Source organism: Bombina bombina, chromosome 5 (genome assembly GCF_027579735.1).
Source record: "Bombina bombina isolate aBomBom1 chromosome 5, aBomBom1.pri, whole genome shotgun sequence".
NCBI classification, from domain to species: domain Eukaryota; kingdom Metazoa; phylum Chordata; class Amphibia; order Anura; family Bombinatoridae; genus Bombina; species Bombina bombina.
In genome coordinates, this window is record NC_069503.1 from 160,067,774 (window position 1) to 160,088,248 (window position 20,475).

Genomic DNA, 20,475 nt, shown 5'->3' on the forward strand with positions numbered 1-20,475 from the left:
AATAGTTCAGATTTCAGGATATTTGTATATTTACATCTGTAAAATGGGACAGTTTGGAGAGGGGATGTGACCAGGTGTAAACAACACTATCTTATGTAATATTTACATGTCATAATACAGCTTATACATGTAACCTAAAGGTAGTTTTATATAATGTGTAATACTTTTGTACACATAGCACCATCAGAAAGAAAGTACAGTACTGTAATCAGATCAGGTAATAGTTATTATATAGACCAGCATTTGTATAGTACAAAAACCAAACTAAAGACAAAGATTGTAACTTACTGGCGGGGACAAATGGTCAATTTTAAGAATTTTCTTTTTTTAAATATTAATGATAGAATCTGAATTTCCAAATAATTCCGGATTTTGGAATTCCAGATTTGGGGATTTGTACCTGTATTTTTATGAAGTACATTGGTTTGCTTTTGCTATTATTTAAATCCAATTAGGGAAATATATGTAGAAGGGTTAGCCCTGAGAAGTCAACAGGGTACATTTCACTTTCTAAAAATTAGAAATGTCTAAATCTTCAGAGCTAAATTACATGAAAAGAAGGCAAAATAAATAACTGACTATACTCCACTTGTAACCTAGCCCTAAGTGTTACACTCATATGCCTTGTTTCCAATGCATCAGGATTCTCTTGTGAAAAAAGTATTATACAGAAGCAATCACCAAGATTACAAGTTTTGCGTTACGGTGCAGTACGGCTATACCGCTGACAAATTGGCAGGTCTCCCGTATTTAGGCTGAACATATTACCGCTTAAAAAAGGGACACATATAAAAAAGACATATGTCAGGGTTCTTATACAAAACATTTCTTTAAACAGCCCTGAAAACAGCCCTGACATATGTTTTTTTCATGTGTCCCTTTTTAAAGCGGCAATATAGTCACCCTACCCATATTACAAGTCGCTACAGTACAGCTATACCGCAAGCATTTTAGCCTGTAACGCAACTCTCCATTCCACACTCAAAAAATGACTTTTGAGTGTGGGATTTTCATAGCGCCTGTATTACAGGTTGTGCGGTCCGGCTATTACGCTAGCGTTATGGTCTATACCGCCGCGATCCATTCCACAATCTGAGATCAGTAGTTATGGATTTTGTGAAACAAAAATGTTTCACAAAACTCATAACTAAAATGTTACAAAGTACACTAACACCCATAAACTACCTATTAACCCCTAAACCACCATCCCCTATGGCAATACTATATTCAATTTATTAAACCGCCGGCCCCTCACATCGCTACTACTACAATAAACCCCAAAACCGCTGGCCCCCCACATCGCAGATCACTAAATTAAACTATTAACCCCTAAACCTAACACCCCCCCAACTTTAAATTAAATTTACAATATAACTATCTTAAAATAAATAAAAACCTACCTGTGAAATAAAAAAAAAAACTAAGATTAAACTATAAATAAACCTAATATAACTATTTTAATAAAATCAAATAAACTACAAATAAATAAACTAAAATAATTTAACACTACGAAAAAATTAAAAAATTTAACATTAGCAAAAAAAACCCACTTAAATTACGAAAAATAAAAAAACACTAAGATTACAAAAAATAATAAACGAAATTATCCAAAATAATAAAAATTACACCTAATCTAATAGCCCTATAAAAACAAAAAAGCCCCCCCCCCAAATAAAAACACCCCCTAACCTAACAATAAACTACCAATAGCTCTTAAAAGGGCCTTTTGTAGGGCATTGCACTGTTAGCTCTTTTACACTAAAAAATTACACCCCCCCCCATCCAACCAACCCCCCAAAATAGAAAACCTAAGTCTAAAAAAAAAACTAAAGGGGCATTTGTATGGGCATTGCCCTTAAAAGGGTATTCAGCTCTTTTACTGCCCATTAAAATAAAAAGCCCTAATCTAAAAAAAAAACTAACACAAACCCCAGGAAATCTACTCACAGTTCCTGAAGTCTGGAGATCCATCTTGATCCAGACAGCAAGAAGTCTTCATCCAGGCTGCGACATCACGGGGGCATTTTTTATCTTCATCCCGGCGATGCGGAGCTGTGACGGCGCGGAGCTGTCCAGGACCGGCGGCGACATTCAGCACTGAACGTCCTCTTCATGCGATTGACCGCCGCACACTGAAGCTTGACGGCAAGGTACCCCTTTTATATTGGGGTACCGTTGCATTTCTATTGGCTGAAAAATTCAAGTCAGACAATAGGACGAGAGCTGCTTTAATCCTATTGGCTGATTTGAACAGCCAATAGGATTTTTCAGCCAATAGGAATGCAACGGTGCCCCAATATAAAAGGGTACCTTGCATTCAAGCTTCAGTGTGCGGCGGTCGATCGCATGAAGAGGACGTTCCGCGATGGATGTCGCCGCTGGTCCTGGACAGCACCGCTCTGCGCCGCCACAGCTTTGCGCCACAGGGATAAAGATAGAAGATGCCTCCGTGATGAAGACTTCTCGCCGCCTGGATCAAGATGGATGTCCGGACTTCAGGAACTGTGAGAAGATTTCCTGGGATTAGTGTTAGTTTTTTTTTTAGATTAGGGCTTTTTATTTTAATGGGCAGTAAAAGAGCTGAATGCCCTTTTAAGGACAATGCCCATACAAATGCCCCTTTACGGGCAATGAGTGGCTTAGTTTTTTTTTTAGACTTAGGTTTTTTTATTTTGGGGGGTTGGTTGGGTAAGGGAGGGTTACTGTTAGGGGGGACTTTGTCATTTTTTAATGTAAAAGAGTTGTTTAACTTCGGGCAATGCCCTACAAAAGGCCATTTAAAGGGCTATTGGTAGTTTATTGTTAGGTTAGGGGGTGTTTTCATTTTGGGGGGCTTTTTTTTGTTTTTATAAAGCTATTAGATTAGGTGTAATTTTTATTATTTTGGATAATTTTGTTTATTTCTTGTAATCTTAGTGTTTTTTTATTTTTCGTAATTTAAGTGTTTTTTTTTTTTTTGGTAACATTAGAATTTTTTATTTTTTCGTAGTGTTAGGTTATTTTAATCTTGTAATTTAGGTTTTTTATTTGTAGTTTTTTTTTATTTTATTAAAATAGTTATGCTAGGTTTATTTATAGTTTAATCTTATTTTTTTTTTATTTCACAGGTAAGTTTTTATTTATTTTAAGGTAGTTAGTATATTATAAATTTAATTTAAAGTTAGGGGGTTTAATAGGTTTATTATAGTAGTAGCGATATGGGGGGGCGGCAGTTTAGGGGTTAATAGGTTTACATAGTGTCTGCGATGTCGGGGTGGCGGTTTAGGGGTTAATAGGTTTATTTACGTGTTAGCGATGCAGGTATGCGGCGGATTAGAGGTTAATAAGTTTATTTAGTGTTGGTGATGTCAGGGGTGGCGGATTAGGGGTATTTAGACTAGGGGTATATGTTAGGGTGTTAGGTTTTAACATAACTTTCTTTTCCCCATAGACCTCAATAGGGTTGCGTTTCGGTAAGCTCTATTCCGCGTTTGCAGGTGTTAGTTTTTTTCTAACACTTTCTCCCCATTGATGTCAGGCCTTGGGTTTTGTGCGGTATGGAGCTTATCGCACAAGAGAAGGTTTTTCTTTCATGTAATTAACAAGAGTCCATGAGCTAGTGACGTATGGGATATACATTCCTACCAGGAGGGGCAAAGTTTCCCAAACCTTAAAATGCCTATAAATACACCCCTCACCACACCCACAAATCAGTTTTACAAACTTTGCCTCCAAGGGAGGTGGAGAAGTAAGTTTGTGCTAGATTCTACGTTGATATGCGCTCCGCAGCAAGTTGGAGCCCGGTTTTCCTCTCAGCGTGCAGTGAATGTCAGAGGGATGTGAGGAGAGTATTGCCTATTGAATGCAGTGATCTCCTTCTACGGGGTCTATTTCATAAGGTTCTCTGTTATCGGTCGTAGAGATTCATCTCTTACCTCCCTTTTCAGATCGACGATATACTCTTATATTTACCATTTCCTCTACTGATTCTCGTTTCAGTACTGGTTTGGCTTTCTACAAACATGTAGATGAGTGTCCTGGGGTAAGTAAGTCTTATTTTCTGTGACACTCTAAGCTATGGTTGGGCACTTTATTTATAAAGTTCTAAATATATGTATTCAAACATTTATTTGCCTTGACTCAGAATGTTCAACTTTCCTTATTTCCAGACAGTCAGTTTCATATTTGGGATTATGCTTTAATTATCATATTTTTCTTACCTCAAAAATTTGACTTTTTTCCCTGTGGGCTGTTAGGCTCGCGGGGGCTGAAAATGCTTCATTTTATTGCGTCATTCTTGGCGCGGACTTTTTTGGCGCAAAAATTCATTTCCGTTTCCGGCGTCATACGTGTCGCCGGAAGTTGCGTCATTTTTTGACGTTATTTTGCGCCAAAAATGTCGGCGTTCCGGATGTGGCGTCATTTTTGGCGCCAAAAGCATTTAGGCGCCAAATAATGTGGGCGTCTTATTTGGCGCCAAAAAATATGGGCGTCGCTTTTGTCTCCACATTATTTCAGTCTCATTTTTCATTTGCTTCTGGTTGCTAGAAGCTTGATGTTTGGCATTTTTTTCCCATTCCTGAAACTGTCTTATAAGGAATTTGATCTATTTTGCTTTATATGTTGTTTTTTTTCTTACATATTGCAAGATGTCTCACGTTGCATCTGAGCCAGAAGATACTACAGGAAAACCTCTGCCTGCTGGATCTACCAAAGCTAAGTGTATCTGCTGTAAACTTTTGGTAGCTATTCCTCCAGCTGTTGTTTGTATTAAATGTCATGACAAACTTGTTAATGCAGATAATATTTCCTTTAGTGATGTACCATTGCCTGTTGCAGTTCCCTCAACATCTAAGGTGCAGAATGTTCCTGATAACATAAGAGATTTTGTTTCTGAATCCATAAAGAAGGCTTTGTCTGTTATTTCTCCTTCTAGTAAACGTAAAAAGTCTTTTAAATCTTCTCTCTCTACAGATGAATTTTTAAATGAACACCATCATTCTGATTCTTTGGACTCTTCTGGTTCAGAGGATTCTGTCTCAGAGATTGATGCTGATAAATCTTCATATTTATTTAAGATGGAATTTATTCGCTCTTTACTTAAAGAAGTACTAATTGCTTTAGAAATAGAGGATTCTAGTCCTCTTGATACTAATTCTATACGTTTGGATAAGGTTTTTAAAGCTCCTGCGGTTATTCCAGAAGTCTTTCCTGTTCCTAATGCTATTTCTGCAGTAATTGCTAAGGAATGGGATAGATTGGGTAATTCATTTACTCCTTCTAAACGTTTTAAGCAATTATATCCTGTTCCGCCTGACAGATTAGAATTTTGGGACAAAATCCCTAAAGTTGATGGGGCTATTTCTACCCTTGCTAAACGTACTACCATTCCTACGTCAGATGGTACCTCGTTTAAGGATCCTTTAGATAGAAAAATTGAATCTTTTCTAAGAAAAGCTTATCTATGTTCAGGTAATCTTCTTAGACCTGCTATATCATTGGCTGATGTTGCTGCAGCTTCAACTTTTTGGTTGGAAACTCTAGCGCAACAAGTAACAAATCGTGATTCTCATGATATTATTATTCTTCTCCAGCATGCTAATAATTTCATCTGTGATGCCATTTTTTATTAGAGTTGATGTTAGTTTTATGTCTCTGGCTATCTTAGCCAGAAGAGCTTTATGGCTTAAGACTTGGAATGCTGATATGGCTTCTAAATCAACTCTACTTTCCATTTCTTTCCAGGGAAACAAATTATTTGGTTCTCAGTTGGATTCTATTATTTCAACTGTTACTGGTGGGAAAGGAACTTTTTTACCACAGGATAAAAAGTCTAAAGGTAAAAACAGGGCTAACAATCGTTTTCGTTCCTTTCGTTTCAACAAAGAACAAAAGCCTGATCCTTCGTCCTCAGGAGCAGTTTCAGTTTGGAAACCATCTCCAGTCTGGAATAAATCCAAGCCTGCTAGAAAGGCAAAGCCTGCTTCTAAGTTCACATGAAGGTACGGCCCTCATTCCAGTTCAGCTGGTAGGGGGCAGGTTACGTTTTTTCAAAGAAATTTGGATCAGTTCTGTTCACAATCTTTGGATTCAGAACATTGTTTCAGAAGGGTACAGAATTGGTTTCAAGATGAGACCTCCTGCAAAGAGATTTTTTCTTTCCCATGTCCCAGTAAATCCAGTGAAAGCTCAAGCATTTCTGAATTGTGTTTCAGATCTAGAGTTGGCTGGAGTAATTATGCCAGTTCCAGTTCCGGAACAGGGGATGGGGTTTTATTCAAATCTCTTCATTGTACCAAAGAAGGAGAATTCCTTCAGACCAGTTCTGGATCTAAAATTATTGAATCGTTATGTAAGGATACTAACGTTCAAGATGGTAACTGTAAGGACTATATTGCCTTTTGTTCAGCAAGGGAATTATATGTCCACAATAGATTTACAGGATGCATATCTGCATATTCCGATTCATCCAGATCATTATCAGTTCCTGAGATTCTCTTTTCTAGACAAGCATTACCAATTTGTGGCTCTACCGTTTGGCCTTGCTACAAGCTCCAAGAATTTTCACAAAGATTCTCGGTGCCCTTCTGTCTGTAATCAGAGAACAGGGTATTGTGGTATTTCCTTATTTGGACGATATCTTGGTACTTGCTCCGTCTTTACATTTAGCAGAGTCTCATACGAATCGACTTGTGTTGTTTCTTCAAGATCATGGTTGGAGGATCAATTTACCAAAAAGTTCTTTGATTCCTCAAACAAGGGTAACCTTTCTGGGTTTCCAGATAGATTCAGTGTCCATGACTTTGTCTTTAACAGACAAGAGACGTCTAAAATTGATTACAGCCTGTCGAAACCTTCAGTCTCAATCATTCCCTTCGGTAGCCTTATGCATGGAAATTCTAGGTCTTATGACTGCTGCATCGGACGCGATCCCCTTTGCTCGTTTTCACATGCGACCTCTTCAGCTCTGTATGCTGAACCAATGGTGCAGGGATTACACGAAGATATATCAATTAATATCTTTAAAACCGATTGTTCGGCACTCTCTAACGTGGTGAACAGATCACCATCGTTTAATTCAGGGGGCTTCTTTTGTTCTTCCGACCTGGACTGTAATTTCAACAGATGCAAGTCTCACAGGTTGGGGAGCTGTGTGGGGATCTCTGACGGCACAAGGAGTTTGGGAATCTCAGGAGGTGAGATTACCGATCAATATCTTGGAACTCCGTGCAGTTTTCAGAGCTCTTCAGTTTTGGCCTCTTCTGAAGAGAGAATCGTTCATTTGTTTTCAGACAGACAATGTCACAACTGTGGCATACATCAATCATCAAGGAGGGACTCACAGTCCTCTGGCTATGAAAGAAGTATCTCGAATTTTGGTTTGGGCGGAATCCAGCTCCTGTCTAATCTCTGCGGTTCATATCCCAGGTGTAGACAATTGGGAAGCGGATTATCTCAGTCGCCAAACGTTGCATCCGGGCGAATGGTCTCTTCACCCAGAGGTATTTCTTCAGATTGTTCAAATGTGGGGGCTCCCAGAGATAGATCTGATGGCCTCTCATCTAAACAAGAAACTTCCCAGGTATCTGTCCAGATCCCGGGATCCTCAGGCGGAGGCAGTGGATGCATTATCACTTCCTTGGAAGTATCATCCTGCCTATATCTTTCCGCCTCTAGTTCTTCTTCCAAGAGTAATCTCCAAGATTCTGAGGGAATGCTCGTTTGTTCTGCTAATAGCTCCGGCATGGCCTCACAGGTTTTGGTATGCGGATCTTGTCCGGATGGCATCTTGCCAACCATGGACTCTTCCGTTAAGACCAGACCTTCTGTCTCAAGGTCCTTTTTTCCATCCGGATCTGAAATCCTTAAATTTAAAGGTATGGAGATTGAACGCTTGATTCTTGGTCATAGAGGTTTCTCTGACTCCGTGATTAATACTATGTTACAGGCTCGTAAATCTGTATCTCGAGAGATATATTATAGAGTCTGGAAGACTTATATTTCTTGGTGTCTTTCTCATCATTTTTCTTGGCATTCTTTTAGAATTCCGAGAATTTTACAGTTTCTTCAGGATGGTTTAGATAAGGGTTTGTCCGCGAGTTCTTTGAAAGGACAAATCTCCGCTCTTTCTGTTCTTTTTCACAGAAAGATTGCTATTCTTCCTGATATTCATTGTTTTGTACAAGCTTTGGTTCGTATAAAACCTGTCATTAAGTCAATTTCTCCTCCATGGAGTTTGAATTTGGTTTTGGGAGCTCTTCAAGCTCCTCCGTTTGAACCTATGCATTCATTGGACATTAAATTACTTTCTTGGAAAGTTTTGTTCCTTTTGGCCATCTCTTCTGCTAGAAGAGTTTCTGAATTATCTGCTCTTTCGTGTGAGTCTCCTTTTCTGATTTTTCATCAGGATAAGGCGGTGTTGCGAACTTCTTTTGAATTTTTACCTAAAGTTGTGAATTCCAACAACATTAGTAGAGAAATTGTGGTTCCTTCATTATGTCCTAATCCTAAGAATTCTAAGGAGAAATCATTGCATTCTTTGGATGTTGTTAGAGCTTTGAAATATTATGTTGAAGCTACGAAATCTTTCCGTAAGACTTCTAGTCTATTTGTTATCTTTTCCGGTTCTAGGAAAGGCCAGAAAGCTTCTGCCATTTCTTTGGCATCTTGGTTGAAATCTTTAATTCATCTTGCCTATGTTGAGTCGGGTAAAATTCCGCCTCAAAGATTTACAGCTCATTCTACTAGGTCAGTTTCTACTTCCTGGGCGTTTAGGAATGAAGCTTCGGTTGACCAGATCTGCAAAGCAGCAACTTGGTCCTCTTTGCATACTTTTACTAAATTCTACCATTTTGATGTATTTTCTTCTTCTGAAGCAGTTTTTGGTAGAAAAGTTCTTCAGGCAGCGATTTCAGTTTGAATCTTCTGCTTATGTTTTTTGTTAAACTTTATTTTGGGTGTGGATTATTTTCAGCAGGAATTGGCTGTCTTTATTTTATCCCTCCCTCTCTAGTGACTCTTGTGTGGAAAGATCCACATCTTGGGTAGTCATTATCCCATACGTCACTAGCTCATGGACTCTTGTTAATTACATGAAAGAAAACATAATTTATGTAAGAACTTACCTGATAAATTCATTTCTTTCATATTAACAAGAGTCCATGAGGCCCACCCTTTTTTGTGGTGGTTATGATTTTTTTGTATAAAGCACAATTATTCCAATTCCTTATTTTATATGCTTCGCACTTTTTTTCTTATCACCCCACTTCTTGGCTATTCGTTAAACTGATTTGTGGGTGTGGTGAGGGGTGTATTTATAGGCATTTTAAGGTTTGGGAAACTTTGCCCCTCCTGGTAGGAATGTATATCCCATACGTCACTAGCTCATGGACTCTTGTTAATATGAAAGAAATGAATTTATCAGGTAAGTTCTTACATAAATTATGTTTTTTGTAACTTGTAATGGCGGCTCTATGGAAAGTGCGATAACGCAAATTTTTTGCGTTATGTACGCACACGGTTTAGCGCAAAACTTGTAATCTTAGCGAATGTTTTTTTGGGGTTTTTTTTAGAAGAAAGCGCAAGGCAACCATGAGCTTACATAACAATTGTTAATGTAAATGCACTAGTATATAACTATCACTCAGTGTTGAGTGACTGTCTTCTTATGTTAGTATGTATAACATTTAATAAACAATGCATTAAAGTTGAAAAAAAGTATGAAAACAGATGCAACAATAATGATGTTAATCACGTTACAAGTTCGCCACCTTGTGGTATAATTTAAAAAGTGATCTAGCTTTGCATGAGAGCAGGGGTTCTCTCTCAGGGCCTGATATTCAAAACCTCTCTGCTCAGGCAAGATATTCTAAGAAGTATACACTGTTATGTAAGGGACTACACTATTTTTTAGATTACTAAGGGCCAGATTACAAGTTGAGCGCTAAATTATCGCTCTCCAGCAAACGGACAAATTTGCCCGTTTGCGGGAGCGCGATATTTAACCAGCCATTACAAGTGCTGCAAGCTCGCAGTATCAATTAGTGCTCCGAAAATTAACCAAATAAAATAAAAACTGCACTGGGCAGTATTTTTGGGGTAAAGTTGGTGGGAGTGGGGTGTTAGAGAAAAAATGGCACTGAAAAGTGTATTTACATTGCGGTCTATGGGAACTGTGAGTTCCCAGTAAATATATATATACTGTATATGTATATATATATATATATATATATATATATATATATATATTTATGTTTTAATATGTGTATATATACATATTTGCACATAAATATATATATATTGTCATATACATATATATTTACACTTTGCTGCCATTGCTGCGCTACTTGCCCCCTTCGCTGCGCTAGTTCTCATGCTGTGTCTGATGGTATGAGAACGATGCTCCCATTGGAGCCTATGGAAGGGCATTCTCATGAGCGCAATGCTTCCCAGCAATGCGAATGCGAGCTTGCGTTCACATTGCTGTCAACTTGTAATACCAGCGCACATTTCAGGAAAGCAATATTTAGCACTCCACTTGTAATCTGGCCCATAATGAGGTATGGTGAGGTTATGTGTTTACAAAATGTTATTAGAAATATCTTAAGTACCATTTTATTGTCAATGACAGATAGTTAGGTATGGGGTAAATTATACATTTTATTATTATTAATATTATTATCATTATTATTATTATTAACAATATTAATAGTAATAATGAAATAATAAAATGTATAGCATCGGTGTTAATCTGCATGTCAGATAGTTCCTTACATAACAGTCTTCTAGGAGGTGCTCAGTAAAATTATTTTGGATATCACTTGAGCGAATGGTTTACTTCAGGTCTTAAAAAGTGCTAAATTTAACAGCGATATTTTCGATTGACCTTGTGTGCAACACTTAAAGTGAATGTCAACTTTCATGAATCAGTAAACAAACTATTAAAAACAGGGGCACTTTCTTCATGAAAGTTTACATTGCACCGGATTTTACAAATACTTACCTTCTTCTCTTGAAACACCGGATCACGGATCCCATGCCTGCAGCTCCTTTGTATTTCGTCAGCAATGACGAAATCGACTCTCTCCATTCACGGCTTCCCCCCCAGGAGCGTTCATCTGGTGAGGCCACGCCATGATTGGAGGAAGCCGGTTTCGTCATTGCTGTGTTAGTACAGCAAGAAGAAGCAGACGGGGCGATCAGCGATCTGGTGTTTCAGGAGAAGATAAGTATTTGTAAAATCCAGTCTAATGTAAACTTTCATGAATGAAAGTGCCCCTGTTTTTAATATTTTTTTAAAAAAAACAGGCTCTGATTCATGAAAGTTGAGATTCACTTTAACTCACCACTTGTAATACGAGTGAAATGAGCGCTCTAATATCACTCCCTGAGCTATCGATTAAAAGCTGAGTTAAGATGCGTTTGTTACTATATTTAACCATAGACTTGAATGCTAAATTGTGCGCAATTTGTTGTGCAAAAGATAACACACCCTACACTAACGATTGCGCTCCACTTGTAATCTTGCCTTTTATTCTCTCATTGGTTATCTCCTAGGGTTTTCATTTGAGAGAAAACACATTTTATATTTGCATGTCAGCCAGCACATTTTATAAGTAGCATGAATGAAAACAAAAATATTATAACATAGCTCTAAGTTTATATTTTTCATAACTGGAAGTAACAATGGAATTAGCCGCTTTGATTGCAAAACTGGTGGAAATGTTTTTTTTGTTCCTGTATTGCGTTATAAGAAACTGTTATGGAGATTGTGGCCACCCCTCTGCAACAGAAGTTTCTTTTAAATTATACTAAAACAAAACTCCAAAATTGCTTGTCATGGAGAATTTTTCATATCTACTACACGTTTTTTATATTTCTGCAGATCAGTCAGCAATTCAGTCACAGTACTGTCCACTGACATTAGAGATAATGCTATTAAAGGGACACTCAAGTCAAAATTAAACTTTTGTGATTCAGATAGAACAGCAATTTAAACAACTTTCCAATTTACTTGCATTAAAATTATATGCACAGCCTTTTTATATTTACACTTTTTGAGTCACCAGCCCCTACTGAGCATGTGCAAGAATTCACAGAATATACTTATATGCATTTGTGATTGGCTGATGTCTGTCACATGATACAGGGGGAGTGGAAACAGACATAACTTTGACATTTGTCAGAAAAAAGTCTACTACTTATTTGAAGTTCAGACTAAGAGGCCCATTTATCAAGCTCCGATTGGAGCTTGAGGGCCCGTGTTTCTGGCGAGCCTGCAGGCTCACCAGAAACAGCAGTTATGAAGCCGCGGTTTAACGACCACTGCTCCATAATTCAACCCAATTGAGTACGATCGGGTTGATTGACACCTCCCTGCTGGCTGCCGATTGGCCGCAAATCTGCAGGGGGCGGCGTTGCACCAGCAGCTCACAAGAGCTGCTGGTGCAATGCTGAATACGGAGAGCATATTGCTCTCCGCATTCAGCGAGGTCTGTCGGACCTGATCCACACTGTCAGATAAGGTCCGACAGACCTTTAATAAATAGGCCTCTTAGTGCTATTGTGTTGTCTTTTTATCATGCATTTGTTAGTTATGCAAATCTACTGTGTTTACTGATCCTTTAAAGGGACGCTGAACCCAAATTCTTTCTTTCATGATTCAGATAGAGCATGCAATTTTAAGCAGCTTTCTATTTTACTCCTATGATCAATTTTTCTTCGTTCTCTTGTTATCTTTATTTGAAAATCATGAATGTGAATCTTAGCAGCCAGCCCATTTTAGGTTCAGCACCATGGATAGTGCTTGCTTATTGGAGGCTGACATTTACCCACCAATAAGCAAGCATAACCCAGGTCCTCAACCAAAAAAGCTCCTATGCATCACATTCCTGCTTTTTAAATAAAGATAGCAAGAGAACAAAGAAAAATTTATAATAGAAGTAAATTAGAAAGTTGCTTAAAATTGCATGCTCTATCTGAATCATTAAAGAAAACATTTGCATTTAGTGTCCCTTTAATGTAATCACTGCAAATAGTGTCCAATGCATATTACATCCACATACATATTTCTTAAAACAGAGAATCATAAATTTATAGGTGTTCAATAGTGATGTCGCCAATAGTTCGCCGGCGAATAGTTCCCGGCGAACATAGCATGTTCGCGTTCGCCGCCCCCTATTTGTCATCATTGAGTAAACTTTGACCCTGTATCTCACAGTCTGCAGACACATTCCAGCCAATCAGCAGCAGACCCTCCCTCCCAGACCCTCCCAGCTCCTGGACAGCAGCCATTTTAGATTCATTCGGAAGCTGATTTCTTAGTGAGAGGAAATTGATAGCTAGGCTAGTGTATTCAGTGTCCACTACAGTCCTGAAGGACTAATCTGATCTCTGCTGTAAGGACAGCACCCCAAAAAGCCCTTTTTAGTGCTAGAACATCCTTTTTTTTTTTTTTTTTTTTTTTTCCCTGTGTAATCTAATTGCAGTTGCTTGCCTGCCAAGCCACTTGCCCAGTGCCACCACTCATATCTGGTGTAACAGTAGTGTAAATTTAAAAAAAAAACGGTTTTGACTGTGAAACATCAGTCTGCTAGTGTAATCTAATTGCAGTTGCCTGCCTGCCAGCGTGTGTGCCAGGCCCACTTGCCCAGTGCCACCACTCATATCTGGTGTAACAGTAGTGTAAATTTAAAAAAAAAAACTTTTTTGACTGTGAAACATCAGTCTGCTAGTGTAATCTAATTGCAGTTGCCTGCCTGCCAGCGTGTGTGCCAGGCCCACTTGCCCAGTGCCACCACTCATATCTGTTGTAACAGTAGTGTAAATTTAAAAAAAAAACTTTTTTGACTGTGAAACATCAGTCTGCTAGTGTAATCTAATTGCAGTTGCCTGCCTGCCTGCCAGCGTGTGTGCCAGGCCCACTTGCCCAGTGCCACCACTCATATCTGGTGTAACAGTAGTGTAAATTTAAAAAAAAAAAACTTTTTTGACTGTGAAACATCAGTCTGCTAGTGTAATCTAATTGCAGTTGCCTGCCTGCCAGCGTGTGTGCCAGGCTCACTTGCCCAGTGCCACCACTCATATCTGGTGTAACAGTAGTGTAAATTTAAAAAAAAAAACTGTGCGTGGTGGCACAGTAGATTGCACACGCAGTGCCCCAAATTTGAAGTAGGAGGACCGACCAAGCATCTTTTTCCGTCTCCCAGTTCCTAAAATCCATGCCATATACACGTCCCCTGGCGCCGCAACTGCCTATCTATCTAATCTATGTATCTATCTATCTATCTATCAAATCTATCTCGTGGCCGGACTGTTTTGTGACAGCCACTTGTGTTTCGGCCAAATGTCCGTCTGCCAAATGTCCATCGGCTAAAAGTCCGGCCACGATTGCACGCGCAGTGCCCCAAATTTGAAGTAGGAGGACCGACCAAGCATCTTTTTCCATCTCCCGGTTCCTAAAATCCATGCCATATACACGTCCCCTGATAGGGGACATAACAGGGATTAAACTGATAAGAATAGTACTACTTAACACACTTTATAATAACGCAGAGAGAGGCAACGCAGAGAAAGGAGTCTGAAGAAGAGGAGTCAGAGGAGGAAGGTGGCTTTGAGGAGGTGGAAGACCAAACACAGCAGGCGTCCCAGGGGGCTTGTTGTCACCTTTCGGGGACCCTTGGTGTTGTACGTGGCTGAGTGGAGGAAGAGACCTTCAATGACATCAGTGAGGACAAGGAACGGGACATGGCTAGCTTGGTATCCAACCTTGTACAAATGGGGAGTTTGCGGTTGTGCAAATGGACTGTTTGCGGTTGTTTGCGGTGCGTTAAACGTGGAGTTTGGTCTGTCACTGTGAAGCGGGCGTAACCCTTACACTACCTGATAGATACAACATCATACCAGATGTTTTAAATCACGTTATTCCAAACGATTTAGGAATGTTAGGTGATTTATGCCCTTTATGGATTAAAACCAGACTCTGCATCAACTATGTAATTTTACGTGGGAGTTTTGCCATGGATCCCCCTCTGGCATGCCACAGTCCAGGTGTTAGTACCCTTGAAACAACTTTTCCATCACTATTGTGGCCAGAAAGAGTCCCTGTGGGTTTTAAAATTCGCCTGCCTATTGAAGTCAGAGGCAGTGCGCCCGGTTCGCCCGTTCGCGAACATTTGAGGAAGTTAGCGTTCGCCGTTCGCGAACGGAAAATTTTAAGTTCGCAACATCACTAGTGTTCAACATGATCTGAACTCACAACCTTGCTAATGGGTTATAAGTGTGACATTTATATGTGTCTTAAATAGCTAAGCATACATTTTAATGAGACTGAGAGCAATTAATAGGACAGTAATGCTAAAATTAAACCTTCATAATTCAGATACAGTAGCTTGATTCCCCGTGTTTCTGGTGAACCTTCAGGCTCGGCAGAAGCACAAGTTATGAAGCAGCGGTCTAAAGACCGCTGCTCCATAACTTTTCCACCTGCTCTGAGGCGGCAGACAGACATCGCCAGAAATCAACCCGATCCAATACGATCAGGTTGATTGACACCCCCTGCTAGTGAAAACTGCAGGAGGTGGTATTGCACCAGCAGATCACCAGAAGTGATGGTGCAATGATAAATGCCGAGAGCGTATGCTGTCGGAATTTATCGATGTGCAGCGGACATGATCCACAATATCAGATCATGTCCGCTCGCATCATGATAAATAGGTCCCTTATTATCAAATTTGCTTTGTGGAAGTGTACACCAAGATAAGCTGATAGGTGCTTAGGAGTGTGCATGTGTCTTTTGCAGTCTGTAGCAGCAGTGTTTGCAGCTATGTATAACATTGCTTTAAATATTGTTGCAAACACTGCTGCCAGATGGTACATGCTCCTGAACTCACCTCGGATTACTCTTTAACAAATGATATCAAGAGAACTAAGCAAAGCTGATAATAGAAGTAAGTTGCTTAAAAGGTCATGCTCATTTTAAGATATGCAATAATATATACATGTTGTTTTTAACAATGGATCCTGAAATTAAACTAAAATTTAAATGAATGTGGGACTTCCGTTGGGCGGAGCGTCTGCAACGCAGCAGCAGAGCGGAGCTCCATAACCACAACTTTTAAAAGTAATACATAACGCTCTCCAGATCGCCCCTGTGTTCTTTTCTTGCCAGGAAGGAGGTTGGTATCACCGCCGGTGCACTCTGGCTGAAAAATCTTGCACATAGGATTTAACACCTAGTCCTGGTCCATGGAGGGAGCGGAGAAGAGGCACGAATGGGTGCCATATTAAAAAGCGGCTCCACGGACCTCTCTACAGCCTAGGTCCCCGCTGAACTCGCAGCACACACCAACCATTACACTCGAACAAGGGGCAAAGTGAATCTACCTGCGCATTTTATGCAGACACCACCGGCGCTGGCGAAGGGCAAACAGCGTGAACGGAAGCTATCTTGGGATACGGTCCCTGTTACCAGCCCTATTCACCCCACATCTGTGCAGGTGAGAGACACAACACACCAGACACAGGCATTAGCACAGCAGGAAACAAAAGGCTGGGAAACACAGTGGCTGTCTGTATATCTTAATGTGAGGTGGATGTGATGTTCAATTTGATATATCGTGTAGCTGGAAAACATTGTATCACATGGTCACTTCCACTTAGGGTTGCCAGGTGTCTGATATTTGACCAGACAGTCCGTTTTTTCAACCAGCTGCCCGGTAAATTTTTTATTGAAAAACCGGACATTTTAAATAGCCCCCTACAGTAGCATTTACTGATCCTTTGACCAGGGCAAGTGAAGAACTGCATGCTTTCTATAAGTTCTCTGCATGGGGTTGACAAGAGGGAGATACGATCTGCACAACCCTCCCCCTTTCAGAGACCTGTTACAATTCACAGGTCTCCGTTTGCTGTGGGGGAGGGGCAACAAGCAGAGGAGTCTGTGGAGTGTGCAGTGTCGTTCTCCCTACACACAGGCAGAAGAGAGGTGAGGATTAGCTAAACCTCCATGCCCTGTGATTTGTAACTTGTAAGCCATAAATAATTTTTTACTTTAATTTAGCTTTAGTCTAATTAAACACACTGTTTAACCCACTAAGCGCTTGAGATGGCTGTAGCAGATGTGCAACTCTCTCTGGTACTTAAAGTGAAGGTAAACTTTGATGAATGAAAGCCCGTTTTTTAAAAATACTATTAAAAACAGGGGCACTTTCATTCATCAAAGTTTACAAAGCAGTCGTTTTGATTAAAAACTTACCTTTTTTTCTTTTCACAGCCAGAGCAGCTTCCCCCTCCTGGAAACCCTCTCTTCACACGTCAGCAATGACTAATCCGGCTTCCTCCAATCACAACATGGCCTCAGGCAATAACCACCCTGGGGGGATAAGCCGTGATTGGAGGAAGCCGGATTAGTCATTGCTGACGAGTGAAGAGAGGATTTCCAGGAGGAGGAAGCTGCTCTGACTGTGAAAAGAAAAAAAAGGTAAGTTTTTAATCAAAACGGCTGCTTTGTAAACTTTGATGAATGAAAGTGCCCCTGTTTTTAATAGTATTTTTAAAAAACGGACTTTCATTCACCAAAGTTTACCTTCACTTTAAGGGGCCTGAATAGTGTGTTTATAAGTTTTACTTTAATCTTTTGTAATGCTCTGTAAGTTGTTTTTTTTTTTAACTTTTTTTTTAATCTATACACTTTGGTTAATGAAAGCAAATTAAATCCAATGAAGGGTTGAATGGTTGTCTTTTGGCCTAAGAATCCTCCTCTGTCACAGAGTCTCCCCCACTTAAGGTGCAATAGTTCTATTTCTGCTGAGGGGAGCTAAATAACTCCAGAGCAAGCCATACAGAAATGTAAGCACCATGTGTTTCACACAGTTCAGGGTGATCACACAGCAGGACAATAGTGATGTCGCCAATAGTTCGCCGGCGAATAGTTCCCGGCGAACATAGCATGTTTGCGTTCGCCGCGGCGGGCGAACATATGCGATGTTCGATCCGCCCCCTATTCGTCATCATTGAGTAAACTTTGACCCTGTATCTCACAGTCTGCAGACACATTCCAGCCAATCAGCAGCAGACCCTCCCTCCCAGACCCTCCCAGCTCCTGGACAGCAGCCATTTTAGATTCATTCGGAAGCTGATTTCTTAGTGAGAGGAAATTGATAGCTAGGCTAGTGTATTCAGTGTCCACTACAGTCCTGAAGGACTAATCTGATCTCTGCTGTAAGGACAGCACCCCAAAAAGCCCTTTTTAGGGCTAGAACATCATTTTTTTTTTTATTTTTTTTTCCCTGTGTAATCTAATTGCAGTTGCTTGCCTGCCAAGCCACTTGCCCAGTGCCACCACTCATATCTGGTGTAACAGTAGTGTAAATTTAAAAAAAAACCGTTTTTGACTGTGAAACATCAGTCTGCTAGTGTAATCTAATTGCAGTTGCCTGCCTGCCAGCGTGTGTGCCAGGCCCACTTGCCCAGTGCCACCACTCATATCTGGTGTAACAGTAGTGTAAATTTAAAAAAAAAAACTTTTTTGACTGTGAAACATCAGTCTGCTAGTGTAATCTAATTGCAGTTGCCTGCCTGCCAGCGTGTGTGCCAGGCCCACTTGCCCAGTGCCACCACTCATATCTGTTGTAACAGTAGTGTAAATTTAAAAAAAAAACTTTTTTGACTGTGAAACATCAGTCTGCTTGTGTAATCTAATTGCAGTTGCCTGCCTGCCAGCGTGTGTGCCAGGCCCACTTGCCCAGTGCCACCACTCATATCTGGTGTAACAGTAGTGTAAATTTAAAAAAAAAAATACTTTTTTGACTGTGAAACATCAGTCTGCTAGTGTAATCTAATTGCAGTTGCCTGCCTTACAGCGTGTGTGCCAGGCTCACTTGCCCAGTGCCACCACTCATATCTGGTGTAACAGTAGTGTAAATTTAAAAAAAAAAAACTTTTTTGACTGTGAAACATCAGTCTGCTAGTGTAATCTAATTGCAGTTGCCTGCCTGCCAGCGTGTGTGCCAGGCCCACTTGCCCAGTGCCACCACTCATATCTGTTGTAACAGTAGTGTAAATTTTAAAAAAAAACTTTTTTGACTGTGAAACATCAGTCTGCTAGTGTAATCTAATTGCAGTTGCCTGCCTGACAGCGTGTGTGCCAGGCTCACTTGCCCAGTGCCACCACTCATATCTGGTGTAACAGTAGTGTAAATTTAAAAAAAAAAAACTTTTTTGACTGTGAAACATCAGTCTGCTAGTGTAATCTAATTGCAGTTGCCTGCCTGCCAGCGTGTTTGCCAGGCCCACTTGCCCAGTGCCACCACTCATATCTGGTGGCACAGTAGATTGCACACGCAGTGCCCCAAATTTGAAGTAGGAGGACCGACCAAGCATCTTTTTCCATCTCCCAGTTCATAAAATCCATGCCATATACACGTCCCCTGGCGCCGCAACTGCCTCTGGGAACCTTACCATGGGACCCAGACCGCACGTCTTGTAATTCTCTGTCTGGGAAATTATCTATCTATCAAATCTATATATTTATCTATCAAATCTATCTATCTATCTATCGTATATATCAAATGCATATTGCATCTATTGATCTATCTATCTAATCTATGTATCTATCTATCTATCAAATCTATCTATCTCGTGGCCGGACTGTTTTGTGACAGACACTTGTGTTTCGGCTAAATGTCCGTCTGCCAAATGTCCGTCGGCTAAAAGTCCGGCCACGATTGCACGCGCAGTGCCCCAAATTTGAAGTAGGAGGACCGACCAAGCATCTTTTTCCATCTCCCGGTTCCTAAAATCCATGCCATATACACGTCCCCTGATAGGGGACATAACAGGGATTAAACTGATAAGAATAGTACTACTTAACACACCTTATAATAACGCAGAGAGAGGCAACGCAGAGAGAGGAGTCTGAAGAAGAGGAGTCAGAGGAGGAAGGTGGCTTTGAGGAGGTGGAAGACCAAACACAGCAGGCGTCCCAGGGGGCTTGTTGTCACCTTTCGGGGACCCTTGGTGTTGTACGTGGCTGGGTGGAGGAAGAGACCTTCAATGACATCAGTGAGGACAAGGAACGGGACATGGCTAGCTTGGTATCCAACCTTGTACAAATGGGGAGTTTGCGGTTGTGCAAATGGACTGTTTGCGGTTGTTTGCGGTGCGTTAAACGTGGAGTTTGGTCTGTCACTGTGAAGCGGGCGTAACCCTTACACTACCTGATAGATACAACATCATACCAGATGTTTTAAATCACGTTATTCCAAACAATTTAGGAATGTTAGGTGATTTATGCCCTTTATGGATTAAAACCAGACTCTGCATCAACTATGTAATTTTACGTGGGAGTTTTGCCATGGATCCCCCTCCGGCATGCCACAGTCCAGGTGTTAGTACCCTTGAAACAACTTTTCCATCACTATTGTGGCCAGAAAGAGTCCCTGTGGGTTTTAAAATTCGCCTGCCTATTGAAGTCAGAGGCAGTGCGCCCGGTTCGCC